The sequence below is a fragment of the Sus scrofa genome, chromosome 1 (assembly GCF_000003025.6).
Source record: "Sus scrofa isolate TJ Tabasco breed Duroc chromosome 1, Sscrofa11.1, whole genome shotgun sequence".
NCBI lineage: Eukaryota > Metazoa > Chordata > Mammalia > Artiodactyla > Suidae > Sus > Sus scrofa.
Window position 1 is genome coordinate 86,954,757 of NC_010443.5, and position 15,111 is coordinate 86,969,867.

Here is a 15,111-nt window from a genome sequence, read left to right on the forward strand (position 1 = left end):
CTCGGTAGTTAACTTGGGGATTGTGAATCTCTGCTTCTTCACGCTTGTTTTCAGATGCCTGTTGCAAACATTGCTCCCTCCCTCTGGCCCTCCCTCCGCCCTCATCGATCTGGGAATGTTACTTTCTCTCCAGCGAAGCAGCCTCCCCTCTTTTAAAACTCATTCTGGACGGAATGGTTTCAACCTCGAGCAAGAAGCCAAAGCGCTTTTCATCCCCCCCCCCCCCTTTCCCGGAGGGGAGTTTCCTCTTTGCAAACTGCCAGCTTGTGGTTAGCGTGGAGGAACAGCCGCAAGAGGGGTGAACCAAGTACACGCGGAGGGAGATCGAGAAGGAAGGAAATAAGTAGGGGGAGATGTGGGGGTTACTCCCCTGGGGGCCGGGCCCACGCTGGGTGCGCGGCAATGGTTCTGAGGCCCCGGTAGAGGGAAAGCCATGTTTAAAATAGCGCTCACTCCCTGTTCGCCTCCGCTGCAGACCCGTATGTACCAACTCCGGTGTCACTCCGGGCCGGGGACAACGCAGGCGGGGCCCCAGGCGGCCCGGACTTGCCCGCAGTTGGCGGCGGGAGCGGCCTAGGTGGCCACACGCAGGACCGGACGTCGCCGGGGGCAGCAAAGGGCAGGGGCCGCTGGGTCCCATCCGGTCACCCAAACCCACGCTCAGGTCAGGGAGGCGGGGTCCGCGTGCCCCCGCGCCCCTTGGAGCGTACAGGGTATCAGGGTTACTCCTCGCGGACTAGTATGTCCCCTTCCGCGCAGGCCCAGGCCACCAACTTACTCGCACTGGGAGGCACGTTTCCCTCGGAGTCCGGCCGCCACTTGTCATTGTCCCAGGGAGGGAAGGGAAGGAAGGCTTTTCCCCACCCTGAGGAAAAACCGCGGTTTGGCAGCTGTTTCTAAGAAAATGCTTTTGCACCCTCTCACTGCCTGCCCTCGTGTTCACCAGTGAAGATACTACATTTGAAGCAAAATGGCAAATAATATTCTGCTTTATCGATTAAAGATGGTGGAATGATTTGTGTTAAGTGAATATTAAAATATTGAAGTTTAGCAGTGCAGACGCTTTTGCCTTTTTAACCTGTCTTTGCTAAGAATGTGGTGGAGGCTTGTGTCCTCCATTTAAAAAAAATAATCTTTAAAAGTTTTTAGATCTTAGAGTTTGTGGACACACTCTGCGCCTCATATTGTGGGTAGAGTTTGATTTAACATCTCATTTAATTCTCAGAACACCTGGACAGGTGTTATGGCAGTTGAACTGCAGCTTAGAGACACGAATTACCCAACGGCCTCACCAACCAATAGCTAGTACCAAAGATTTAATTAGACCCTGTAGATCTAAAGGCCTTATCTTATTTACTCATGCTCTTCATTTAGTGGTGAGTGGGTCAAGAAGAATTTGAAATGCAAAGCCTAAGATAATGGATGGCCTATTAAGAATACTAATACTTTAGATTCACTATTTAAATTTAATTTTTATGAAAGTGTTGTTTTTCCAGTACTAGAATGAGAACATTAGAAGGAGGCCAACATTTTCAACATTTATCTGTGGTTTCATTACAAGGTTGGGAATTCTAGTAGAGTTGTCAAGAAATGGGTTACAGAGTGAATTGGTGCCATCTCCTTTCCTGGGAATTATTAACAAATTTAGACAAATAGTAAGTTAGATGGGCACAGTTTCTTTATTATAATGGACCCTGATGTTCTGGAATCCTTGTTGTTCGACTCAGGGTTGGAAAAACATTATTCTTAAACATTGTCCTCACTGCCCACCTGTCTTAAGGAAACAGAAGGGTTGAAAAGCAGAGGAACTGACTTGATTATTACTTTATTTTCCTGGAAGGCAGGACACCCCAAGAAGCTAACCAGACATCCTGGAACTCAGGGCAGAACTGTGTGCAGGCATATATGTGTTGTCGCTCAGAATATCAGAGTGTTTTCAGAGGTGGGAAACCTCTCCTTGATTAATAGAAAGGCTTTTCATTAATTCCTGCAGCCCAAAGACCTGGGCTGGTAACTGGACAGGAGCAGCTACAAATTAAACATGGCTACATGGTCATCCAGCCTACAAGCCAAACCTTGGAGCCCCCCCGCCATGGGACCCTGGAATTCACTGGAACTTATGTAGGCAACCATAGACATTAGGTAAAACCTGCCTAGATGCAAGAAAATGGAGACAATCTGGACGTTGCTTTTTGAGATCTGGGAAGCTGGGTTATTTACATACTACTCCACGATATTTTTATGGCTAACGCACTACCTGTTCTACATTATAGTAAGTTTTGAAAGTGCCCCCATAATACTTTTTTTTGCCATCTTGGCTTCTTTTTTCCAACTTTTCCCAGAAACCAAAATATGTTATTTAATGAGCACTGTTGAGGCTGTTCTGCAGAGTAAGAAACAGCACTAAGAAAGTCAATAAAAGCATCTAGAATCCTAGTACTGATTTCCTGCCCCAGGAACACAAAGTTGCTCTCATCGAACTTCCAAGTGCTAAGAGTGGCAGGTGCAAGACAGTTGAATGAAGTTAAGCCTATATATATGTCCCAGATATATAGTATAGATTTGAAAGCAGTAGGATAGATAAGGAAAGAAGGTGGACTTGGAGCCAGTCTTGAAACTGTGGGTGAGACTCTAACAGTCATTTTCTGTGTTCAGGCATTTCAGTGCCTCTTCTGATTATTTCTTAAAAGGTCTCAGGTATCCACTTTCAAGGCCACAGTAACCACATTAACATAAAACATTCTTATGCCATTTCTTAATCCTATCTTTGTGACTTTTGTCTATATCTTCATGTGTGATAGTCATAGCTACACAAGACCACATGGTTTTTATAACTGCAGTAGTATTTTTTGAAGCAGAACAGCGCTCAACAGAGATGAGTTCTAAAGTTGCTGTTAGGAATTCCCATCGTGGCTCAGTGGAAACAAATCCAACTAGCATCCTTGAAGACGCAGTTTCCATCCCTGGCCTCAGTGGGTTAGGGAGCTGGCATTGCCATGACTTGTGGTGTAGGTCACAGACGCAGCTCTGATCTGGCGTTGTTGTGGCTGTGGTGTAGGCCAGCAGCTGCAGCTCCCATTGGACCCCTAGCTGGGAACCTCCATATACCACAGGTATGGCCCTAAAATGACGAAACAGATAAATAAATAAAAATAAAGTTGCTGTTAAATCTCTTCCTGAGTTAGTGAGATTGAAATAAATTTGACTTTCTTGTATTCATTACCTAATTGATGGGAACTCATTACTGACATACTGAGTGAAACAGAAAGGGAAATGATAATATTTGTGGACTCAGGTAGTGGCGGGACAATGAGTGGCTTAGTTCTAGACTATGCTGGTCAGACATCTGCAAATGCTTGTTATGTGATGAACTGATGTTCAGAGAAGCCTTAGCCAGTGAGGCCCAGAGCCATGGTCCTGGTATGACTCGCAACAGCAAACCCATTTTCACATCCATCTTTGAATTTTTCCAGTTCCTCCTCAATGGAACTGTTGGAGATGTCTAGCGTGTCACATCAGACGTTCTCTAATGAGGCAGTTTTCCAGGGACTTGGGTTATAAACACCAGTGTCTCTCTATACTTAAAAATGGAGGTTTAGGAAGTGCTCGTTATGGTGAGATGGAAACGAATCCCACTAGTGTCCATGAGGATGCAGGTTCGATCCCTGGCCTTGCTCAGTGGGTTAAGGATCCTGCGTTGCCGTGAGCTGTGGTGTAGGTCACAGACACAGCTTGGATCTGGCATTGCTGTGGCTGTGGTGTAGGCTCAACTCCTAGCCTGGGACTCCTGTATGCTGCACTTTCAGCACTAAAAAGCAAAAAAAAAAAAGAGGGTTTAGGAAGAAAAGTCTGTTGATCTGTAGCTTTGAGATTTGAAATTATGTTTTACTTCTTTTCATAAAATGGAAAAGCCTAGTAGTGCTGAGTTTGACATAGGGGTGCAAGAGTTCTGATTTCTTTCAAAAGTATATCACATAACACCAGAGACAGACTCTGTAAATGAAAATACAGATGAATTTGTCTCCATGAAAGTGAATAGGTTAATATGGCCAAGAAAAAAAAAATCCTGTTAACAACATCTTAAAATGTAAGAAAAACTGGGAAAAAATATTTATACCACATATCACTGAAAAAAGTGTGCTATTTTTTAAAAGATGAAGAGCCTCACATGTCCTTGTAGAAAACATGTCTATCCTTATAAGAAAATAACAAATTCAATAGAAGGAAATACTTAGGTTTACTAGAAATCAAAGAAATGTTTATTATTAAGAATAATGAGATGTGAGTTTTTCAAACCTGTCTGGTTGGAATAAAAGATTGAAAGAATCAATGCCCAGGATTGAGTGACACTGACACTTATTTAAACAACTCTCAAGCAATATGAAGGAGAGTATAATTTCCTTAAAAAAATCATATTGAGGTATGATGTGTTTAATATCCATTCATCTATTCAGAGTATACAAATCAGTGATTTTTAATAAATTTGGAGCATCGTGTAATATAACTATCATCCAGTTTTAAACCACTCCCATCACTCCAAAAAGGTCTATCCCATTGCTTGCAGGCAATCCTACTCCCACCTGAGTCCCAGGCAACCACTGATCTGCTGTCTCTAGATTTGCTTTTTCTGGAAATTTTATATGAAAGGAATCAAACAATATCTGTTGTATCTGGTTTCTTTCACTTAGCGTCAGGTTTTTGAGGGTCACACATGTTATCACATGTATCAGTACCATTCTTTTTTATTTGACCAATAATAGTCCATTGTATGGATATTTGACCTTTTGTGTATCCTCTCACAAAATGATGAGCATTTGGATTATATCAGCTTGGGGTCCTTAGAAATAAGGCTGTTGTGAATATTTCTATGTGAGTATTTGCATGGACATATTTTCATTTCTCTTGGGAAGTTTCCTGAGGGTATAAACTGGTGAATGGTATGAAACTCTGTCTTCAATGTTTTAAGAAACTTCAAACCTGTTTTCCAAAATGTTGTACCCTCAGGGCAAGAGGGTTCCAGTTTCTCCACATCTGTGCTCATAGCTGGTAGTGTCATGTTTTTCTGCTTGTAGCCTTCTAATTAGTTTAGTTTACATTTTCAGAAGTAATGATGATGGGCATCTTTTTGTGTGTTTACAAGCGTAGTGGATATTTTAGGTGAAATGTCCTTTCAGATATTTTGTCCATTTTTAGGTTGGATTGTTCCTCTTGAGTTGTAAGCATCCTTTATATCTTCTGGATGTAAGTCCTTTATCAAATATATGATTTGTAGATCTTTTCTTCTGGTGTGTGGCTTTCTGAAAGAATAATTGTCTTGATGTCTTTTGAAGAACGAAAGTTTTTTAATTTTGATGAAAACCATTTAATATCATATCTAATAGATCTTTGCCTAGCCTAAGGTCACAGATGTTTTCTCCTAGAAGTTTGATAGCTTTAGCTCTTATAGTTAGGTCTTTGATCCATTTTGAGTTAAATTTGTGTAGAAGGTAAGATAAGGGTTGAAAAGACTATCCTTTTTCCACTGAATTGCCCAGGCACCTTTGTTGAAAATCATTTTGATCATAAATGTTAACATTTGATTTCAGTGCTCTGAGTTGTATTCCACTATCTGTGTTTATTCAGATGTTAATACTACATTATCTTGATTACCATGGTTTCATAATAAGTTTTGGTGCTGATAGTGCCTACTCTTCTTTTTCAAAATTGCTTTGGTTGTTACATCCTTTGTGCTTCCATATAAAGTTTGGAATCAGTTTGTAAATTTCTACAGCCTGCCTGCTGTGATTCTGATAGGGATTGAATTGACTCTCTAAGTCAAGTTGGAGAGAATTGCCTTCTTAGCTGTACTGAGTTACCTGGTCTGAAAATAAAAGGGGCTGACTATAGTGTGCCATCCACAAATACCTGCTGAGTTTAATTGCATTAATATTAATATAAAGCCTGTTTTTGAGCAAAGGCTCCAAAATGGCAGGGTTATACATTTTATCCACTTATTCACTCACTTCATGGTAAATAAACATTTATCAGGAATCACCTTTAGGCAAAGTACCATCACCTTGGGAAATTAAGTGAATTATTGTTTGAAGCAAATTAGTAAAGGCCCTTATTTTTAAGGATCTTTCAGTATAACAGGGAAGGTAATATACATATGGCAGTATTTATAATTCATGGCAAGCAGTGATAATGAGCCACAAGAAAAACTATGAGTTCTGAGTATTCAGAAGTATTAAAGTATTCAAAAGTATTCAAAAGCTCTGAGTATTTGTACTGCATATCCAAAGGACAAACACTGACAAAAAGTTGTCTGGTTAAATGGGTTGGACATTCTAGCTTTTTTTTTTTTTATCTCAAGAGGATCAATGCTAGTTTGTTAATAAAGGTGACTTGTTAAGTCTTGTTATCTTTGAAGTAGAACGAGGTTAAATTCAAGGCCTGTTATAGCAGCTGCGGTTAGACTGAGTACAGTAGCTCCCCTCCCTTATTAGTAAAGATGTATTGTCTTTCTTTTTTTTGCAATTTATAATGATTTTTATTTTTTTCCATTATAGCTGGTTTACAGTGTTCTGTCAGTTTTCTACTGTATAGCAAGGTGATCCAGTTACACATACATGTATACATTCTTTTTTCTCACATTATCATGCTCCATTTTAAGTGACTGGACATAGTTCCCAGTGCTACATAGCAGGATCTCATGGCTTCTTGGTCCCTTTGCTTTTCTTTAAATCACCCTCTTCAGTTTAAAAGGTAGTTGTTTGGGACCGTGTTTATAAATTCCCACATGTTATTTGACCGATTACCAAATTTTGAATCAACTTTGTAATCCTTCTGATTCTGTTTGGCCATGAAGTACTTGATGGCTCTGGTCTTTTAAAAAAATTTTTTGTTATTAAAGTATAGCTGATTTACAGTGTTGTGCCAATTTCTGCTATATACCAAAGCAGCCCAGTTATACATATATATATCCCTTTTCTTATATGATCTTCCCTCTTGGTCTATCCCAAAAGATTAGATAGAGTTCCCTGTGCTGTAAAGTAGGACCTCCTTGCTTATCCATTCAAAGGCTCTGATTTTTTTTTTTTTTAATTCCTCACAGTGCCTAGCACGGGTACAGTAACTGTCGAATGAATGCATAAGCCAGTTGTTTTCAAGGGAGGAAAGTGATAACTTTAATGATTTCATATCCTTGTTTGACAGATAGTCCAGTAGGACCCAGCTTTACTGTTTACCAGCTGTGTGATTGAAGGCTGTTACTTACCTCCTTCCTAAGCTTCTAAGTCCCTCATTCTCTGAGACGCAGTTTCCTCATCTGTAAGAATGAGCTAAAAATAGTCTACCTCATTGGGTTGTTCAAGGAATTAAAAGAAATGGTAAATGCAGGATTCTTAGCGTAGCGCCTCACACCTGTGAAACAGTCAATGGATGATCCTTATTGTGATGCTGGTTATTTTTAGTTCTCAAATTTTAGTTATGAAGAGAACTGCAGTGAAATAATAGGCTTGTAATAAGCTACGCTTCTATTTTGTAGGGCAAATGGCACACAGATCTCTCACCCTGTATGTCTAAGTAACTGCAGTTATAGAAGGAGATGTTCAACAAGCAAATAGCAAGTGTAGTGTTTTTGAAAGAACATAAGCTTTCATCTGGTGCATTTTTACATGGTTGATTTTTCTCACAGAAAAAAATTATGTTTAAAAATATCACCACATAACATTAAAATTCACTTGGCAAATCAGTTATCAGGTGATCCTCTTTTCCTATATCTTCCCCCTAAAACATGCATTTGTTGACACCAGAGTTAAAAATATTCCACTTTCCTGCAGGGTACAATTTGGAAATGGTGACTGAAACAAACACCATTTAAGCTGTCTGCTTTCACAGTACCTAGTATGTTGAAATATGATGTTATTCTCCTGAGTAATTTAAAAATCAGTGTTGAAGATAACAAACCAAATCAAAATGTTGAAATTTTTTTTCCCCCACTGGCTGCTTATTTATTGTACATTTCACTGCCTCCTTAGAAGACTTCCTTCAAATTGTGTGTTGGCTCCTGGTCAACGTATTTATTAAGTCCAGTGTTTTTACATCCTGTGAGCATGGCCAGAAACAGGACCATTTGGATTTGCCGGAGATAAATGCATGTTTGGTCACAAAAAGGACATAATAGGCATATTCAGAAGTAGAGAAAGAGAGAAAAAGGTTTTAAATCTCCAAAGTGGTACCAAAATGTAATCTTTTTTTTTTTTTTTTGTCTTTTTAGGGCCACATCTGCAGCATATGGAAGTTCTCAAGCCAGGGGTCAAATCAGAGCTACAGCTGCTGTCCTAAACCACAGCCACAGCAATGCCATATCCTTAACCCACTGAGTGAAGCCAGGGATCGAACCTTCGTCTTCACGGATGCTAGGCAGATTCGTTTCCACTGAGCCACGATGGGAACCCCGCCCCCACAAAATGTAATCTTTTAAGAGAATCCTCTGTCAGTAACAACATATACATATATTTTATTACTATTAAACTTTAAGTGGCTACCATTTATTGACTAACTTGGCTATACCCAACCTGGACTTTGTGCTTTATAGTCACGAGACACCTTAGCTTAAATTAAAATAGGTGAAGTTGTTAGAAGTAAATCCTCCTGGGCAGTATTACGGTGTTAATTTCATATTATATCACTTTATTCTACCACCAGTTCTGGGGGGCGGGTAGGCCTATCCCACAGATCACGGTTTGGACAGCCACCGTCAGCAACACCAAGGTGGCTTTCTGTAACTCAGGCCCCGTTCCCAGTGCTTTACATTAATGAGCTGAAGCCCCCCTCACAACCCCCCCCCATCCCCTGCCACCCTGGAAGGTGGGTGCTGACCTTCAGAGGCCCTGTAAGTTGGGAGGGTCGAGCAGGGTCTTGGCTTCCTTTGCCCTGTGGCCTAACTCATCCACAGGGGGAATATATGGGATTTAATAAGGGAAAGGCGTGTCCCCAGCTCACACGTCTGGGAGGTGATAGAACCAGGACTTACACCCCAGCCTTCTTTTACTCAAGAATTTTTCTCCCGGCCGTTACACTGAATGTTTCTTTCTAATACCCTCATGTATTCATGTGTAAAGAAAGGTGCCCAGTGAATGAAGCAAGGATGATGCAAGAGGTATCTTTATATGTAAAGATGTGAGTGTTCCTCTGTTTCAGACGTTGTCTTTGTTAAGATAGAGGCCAAGGCCTTTGCTTCTAGGTGCCAGCTATAGAAAGTTACCCAACAGGTCCTTATTGTCTCTGATTATGCCTCAAGGCTGCTCCCCAGGGCCCAGGACTCTGGTTTCTGAAAGAGGCACAGTATCATGAAGGCTTCTGGGTATTTCTGTATATATATGTATTTTGGGGTATGTGTGTGTGTGTGTTTGTGTATGAATATATATATGAAGTGTATATATATATGAATGTATATACTTATATACAGATATATACTTGTATATACATTTATGTATATATATGAAGTATATATATATACGAAGGCTGGGTATTTCTGTATATATATTTTTGGTGTATATATGTGAATATATATTTATATATGTACTTATAAGTATAGATATATATATACTTATATATACACATATATGTATATATAGGAAGTATATATGTGAGTATATATATATTGAGTATACATATATATGAAGGCTGGGTATTTCAGCATATATATATACATATATGGGTATTTTAGTAACTAATGGACTGTAGGTCATACACAAGTGTATATGTGAAGTTTCTTCACCCATGCATTGGTATCTGAGTATTGAGAGTGTGAAACTTCCTATTTTCTCAAATTCAAAAACTGCTGGATTTGCTCTATTCAAGATGTAGTATCTTCTTCAATTTGTTGTATTTCACATCATAGGGATAGTCTGCTGTGACCAGGAACATGTAAACACCCTTGCACATTATATAGTATAATGAGAGGTTATGATGTAAATATTAAGCCACCATTGCTTAGGCATCGGATTTCAAAAATGAGCAGGTCTTATGTTTTTGGAACTCATCAGATAAGAACAAAAGCCTCATAGCTGGGATGATCTCCTGGCCCTAGGACTGGATGGATTTTTATTTCAGAGTTCTGGATTTCCAATTGATTAGTGTTTGAGTACAAAAGTTATTTGTTAAATTTGACTTCGTGGGAAGTTGTATTAGGTTTGCTGTATGTGGGAGATAAACACACTAAAGACATGATCAAAGTGTGAAGCTGTAAAGACTGCTTCTGAAGTTCCATATGTATGCTATATAATACCTTTTTAAACTCTATCTTTCCTGTCTACGTCTTGCTGTCTTTTACCTCTTCTCTTAATTATAATTTTTAGTTTTACCATTCCCCCTTTTAGTGGTCACATGTCCATCATGTCAGAGCCACCTGATTAGCTTTGCAGAAATAGAAAGGACACCATAACTGTGTTTACCATTTACTAGAAGTTAATTCCTATCTGGACAAACAGGAAAATGAAGTAATCATCTGATAACACCCCTTTACAAGCCCTGGTGTAAAAGCTAGAAGACTGGAATCTGGTGTGGTCTCCACCAGTCTTTACTGGGGACAGTTCTTTGACTTCTTTGAGCCTCTGTTCTTCATCTGTAAAATGGGAATATTGAGACAGTCCTTGTGTAGCTCAGCACTATCGAGAGGATCAAATACAGCAGCAGTACGAAAGTACATAGAGAAATGTAAAGTGCTATAAAAAATGGTGGAAATGATTTGATGTTTGGTCTTTACTTTTAATAGTGAGATAAACATCCTTGCATCTATATATGTGACCTTTTACAAACCCAGAATAGTAAATGAACATGCATCCCAACATGTATTTTTAGTGGAAAATTGTTTCTTGTTATTCCAACAGGCTCATAAATGAAGGGGACTAGGAAACACTCCATTACATATTGGGTGCTGCTTCCGTGGGTCTACAGATTAAGATATTCCCCAAACTGGAAGCCCTCTGCTCTCCTAGCATCCCAGATACGCATCCAAGTTCCAAGTTAGGACAGCCAGCAGAAGCCACTTAGAGTGGCACCGTGGGTGAGAAGAGGAACTCTGAGCCAGCCTACCCAGGTCTAAATCCCTTCCACTTACCACCAAGATTACCAACTGGGTCATCTTAGTTAAGTTACCTAACCTCTCTGGCTTCACTTCCTCCTTTATACAGTGGCCATGATGCTGTTTACCAGACTCACAGGATTGGGGTGAGATGAGCTCATTTAGATCATTGCTCTGCACATAAGTACAGTTCAGTACCCATGTTTCTTAAGATTGTGACTGTTCCTATGGGTCTTCTCTTGTCATTTTCCAAGACTCCCCTACGTCATCCTTACAGTATACACGTCCCTTGTGTGATTAGCATGTGTACCAGCATCTATTCAGATGAGTGAGATCTTTGGGTCCATCCCCGTAGGTTTACTTGTGAAGAAACTCAAGCCCAGGCATGTAAGATACAAGCCAGACCAGGGGCAGGCTTCTGATCTCATCCAGGAGTTTCCTCTACAATCCCATCAGCACAACATGTGGGAAGAGGTAACTTGTGAAAGAGGTGGCTCGGACCAGAGAGATGCATACAGAATTTTAAATTATGTCATTTTGATGATACACTTCCATTATTTATTTTTAATTAATTGCATTTTATCTTTAATGCAAGACTTGATGTTCTTTCTTTACTGAAGTATAGTTGACTGACAATATTGTATTAATATAATTTCCATTGTTAAATTATGATATTTATACCAAGAAAATGTCACTGAACACACTTGAACATGGCTTTTTCCTTCTTTCAGTTATCTTTTGTGACTGAATACAATGTGAGATGGTTTCCCTAAAAATATGCGTCAGAAAAGGGAGAGTTGCTGTTTATTTCAAGTTCATCCAGAGTCTGTTAAAGCAGAGTTTTACTCACTTTGATCTTATTTTATTTTGGAAAGACATACTAGCCTCATGGCCTTAATTAGCTATTTGGGTTTATAGATGTTGATTGAATTAATAGACACAGGCAAGGGAGAAAAAGGTAAGAAGGAAATTTAACACCAGTTTGATTACTTTGCATGTGATCTCTCAATTCCAAATTCTGGATTTTAAAGGGTTATTTTAAAAAGCAAGGCAGTATTGGAGGATCCCAAACATACACCTAGAGAATGAATGAAGGCTGTTTTTAGTCTTTCTGTTGTTAAACAATGATCCCTGTGACTTTGAATAAAAATTCCAGGGTCTGTTTCATGTGTCAAATTCAAATACATGAATATTTGAATTTAAGGGCAGTACCTGTTATTTGGGACACTTCATGAGAATTTCATGGACAGTGCCCCCATTTGTGGAGGGAAATTAATGTTGTGTTAATCAAACAATTGAGTTATGTGTCAAGTTTAGCAGAAGAGTGAAGAGTTAATCATGGACACATTCCAGTCGTTCTCTGGATGTGTTATTTGGATCTTTTTGTCCTAGAATGGTTTTCCTTGGATAACTAGCTCACGATTGGAATGCTTTCTTTTCCCCAGCCTTAAGTGTATAACAGAAAACATTAATTTAATTTTATTTTTTTATAAATTAATTTTAAAAGAAAACCTAGGAGTTCCTGTTGTGGCTCAGTTCCTGTTCTGTGGGTTAAGAATCTGACTGGTATCCATGAGGATGCAGGTTCAGTTCCTGGCCTCGCTCCGTGGGTTAAGGATCTCATGTTGCCACAAGCTTCAGCATAGGTCACAGATGCAGCTCAGATCTGGTGTTGCCCTGGCTGTGGCGTGGGCCTGCAGCTGCAGCTCTGATTCGACCCAGGAACTTCCATATGCCGCAAGAAAGGCCAAAAAAGAAAATATAAAGAAAAAACTTTAACATATTGGCCAGCAAGATAGGGAAGACCCCACCCAAAGTAATCCATTCCCAGATGAAAAGAAGTGATTGTTGGTTCATTTGTGGTGTTGCCTCTGCTCCAAGCTTTCCTGTATCAGTGTGGAAAACCCAGGAGTTAAGGCTGGACTTGCTCCGTGGCTGCCGACTCATGGTTCCTGGGATTTCATACATACTCCAGGCTTTGAACGAATTCACTTAAGTTATAAGGGACAGTAGTTCCTGTCCCTTAAAATCCTGGAAGGAAAACTCTAAGAGCCCACACTTAGCAGTCAGCCTTTTGGAGACTTTAACATCCAGTTCTCGTTCCTCAGGACCCAGAGCCCTCCTCTTTCTTCTCCTGTGGCTGAGAAACATGGCACCAGGAGGTTCCAGCCCTGTGTTCCCAGGTTCCTGTCACACCTTCAGTATTTTTCTCTGTAGTGGCAAATTCAGAGGCTAAGCCCACCTAGAGCTGTTCTCAAGCATCTGTTGAAGGGCCTAGGCCTTTTCTCATCTTCTCTGATGCCTTCCTGAGTTTGGACAGAGAAAGTTGGGTTCGTGGCCCCCACAGGAGCCCCTCTAGAAGGTGGTAACAGCCATTTATTGAAGGGCAAACTCAGCAGTTGGTGATATGTCCTATTAATTTCTACAAGATGGTCAACAGAATAAAAATTCTGTATTTCTTTTCTTGGGTTCTTGAGAAGGGCTAGAGGTCCGGCTGTAGTCTTAAGGAAATCTAGTTGTGCTCCTGCAATGCATCTTAGGTCCTCGGATGCAGGATCCTGGCATCTTGGTGTAAAGTGAGAATGTGGGTGCAGTGGGCTGAGGAGCGCTTGCCCCCTCCTCCCAGCTCTGCTCCTACATCTGCTCAGGAGGAGCATTTCTGAAATAGTGTTTGTAGGGCTCTTGCTTCTCATCTGGGCCAAGTCCAGATTCCTTCATACCATCAACCAAAGAAATGACTGTGAATTATGTGTCTTGAACAGAAAAGGAAGAGGTTGTGTGGTGAGCCAGACTTTAAGCCATTTAAGAAATACAGAAAATGCTAATGGTCCTGGGCAGACCATGACCAACTGAGCCACTGCCAACTGGGCTTAGCACTTAGTGTCCCCCCTTAATATTGGTAATATTGGGGGAACATTAAATATAGAAGAATCCAGGAAATAATATGACATACCTATTTACTCATCACTCAGAAATTCCACATTTTTGGGATCCCATTTACTTCAACTCTTTCTAAAAAAAAAAAAATGCTCCAAAGTTCAAGTTCATAACACCCCCTTGGTTCCCTTCCTTGTCAGCTTAGAGGTAACCATTATCATGAATTTGATGTGTGTCCTTCCAGTCCATGATTTTATGCATTTCTGATGTGTATATCATTTATAAATCCATAATATTGATTTGTACATCTTTTAAAATTTCTAAAAGTGGAATTATGTACCTGTATTATTCTGTTTTTTCTGTTATTTGATATCATAGTAAATGAGTATGGCTTCTTTAGGTATATTATAAGTAATATATTAGGACTTTTTCTAATGACTTATTTTGTGGTTTCTATTTATCACGTTTTCATTTGTTTTGTTCTTTTCTTCTCTGTCTTTGATTTGTAAACTTTGCCTTATTCCCACTGTTCCTGATTTGTAAGTTTCTATATCCTTTTTATTTTCTTAACATTTTGAAAGCCTGTCTTTAAATTTTGTTTTTAACAAAGTCCGAAATTATTCTGTGTCTGTGCCATCCTCCAGGACAAAACCAGGACCTTCACGTGCTATGACTTGTGGTCTGGTCACACTCCTTTTTCTCTTGTGTGGTTGTTATTTTCTACAACTGTGTTGTCCAATGTGGTGACCACTAACTGCTGAGACTATTAGCCACTTAAAAAGAATGAGATGAATTTTTAAAATTCTAATTTTGCTCAATTTAAATTTAAAACTGGGGAGTTCCTTTCGCGGCTCAGCGGTTAGCGAACCTGACTAGGATCCCTGAGGATGCAGGTTCAATCCCTGGCCTCCCTCAGTGGGTTAAGGATCTGGCGTTGCCGTGAGCTGTGGTATAGGTTGCAGACGTGGCTTGCATCCCGCATTGCTGAGGCTGTGGTGTAGACCGGCAGCTGTAGCTCCGATTTGACCCCTATCCTGGGAACCTCCATATGCTGTGGGTGCAGCCCAAAAACAAAAACAAAAATTTAAAAACTGATTTGAGATTCAATTATTGAGAAATTTTAAATATGTTTGCAACAACCCAGATACGTGAAACTACTATAAACT

At 40.0% G+C, this 15,111-nt stretch overlaps 1 protein-coding gene and 1 long non-coding RNA gene across 10 annotated transcripts in view; one reads left to right on the forward strand and one right to left on the reverse strand.

Moving 5' to 3' along the window:
* Positions 1 to 4,499, reverse strand: part of LOC110260719 — a 49,359-nt gene extending 44,860 nt beyond the window's left edge. For all 4 annotated transcript variants that reach the window (XR_002344068.1, XR_002344066.1, XR_002344065.1 and 1 more), the window contains exon 1: positions 779 to 4,499. This is a non-coding gene — a long non-coding RNA (uncharacterized LOC110260719). The remainder of the gene's footprint in view (positions 1 to 778) is intronic.
* HMGN3 (high mobility group nucleosomal binding domain 3) overlaps positions 1 to 15,111 on the forward strand; it is a 32,998-nt gene that overhangs the window by 289 nt on the left and 17,598 nt on the right. The gene's annotated exons all lie outside the window — the stretch shown is intronic.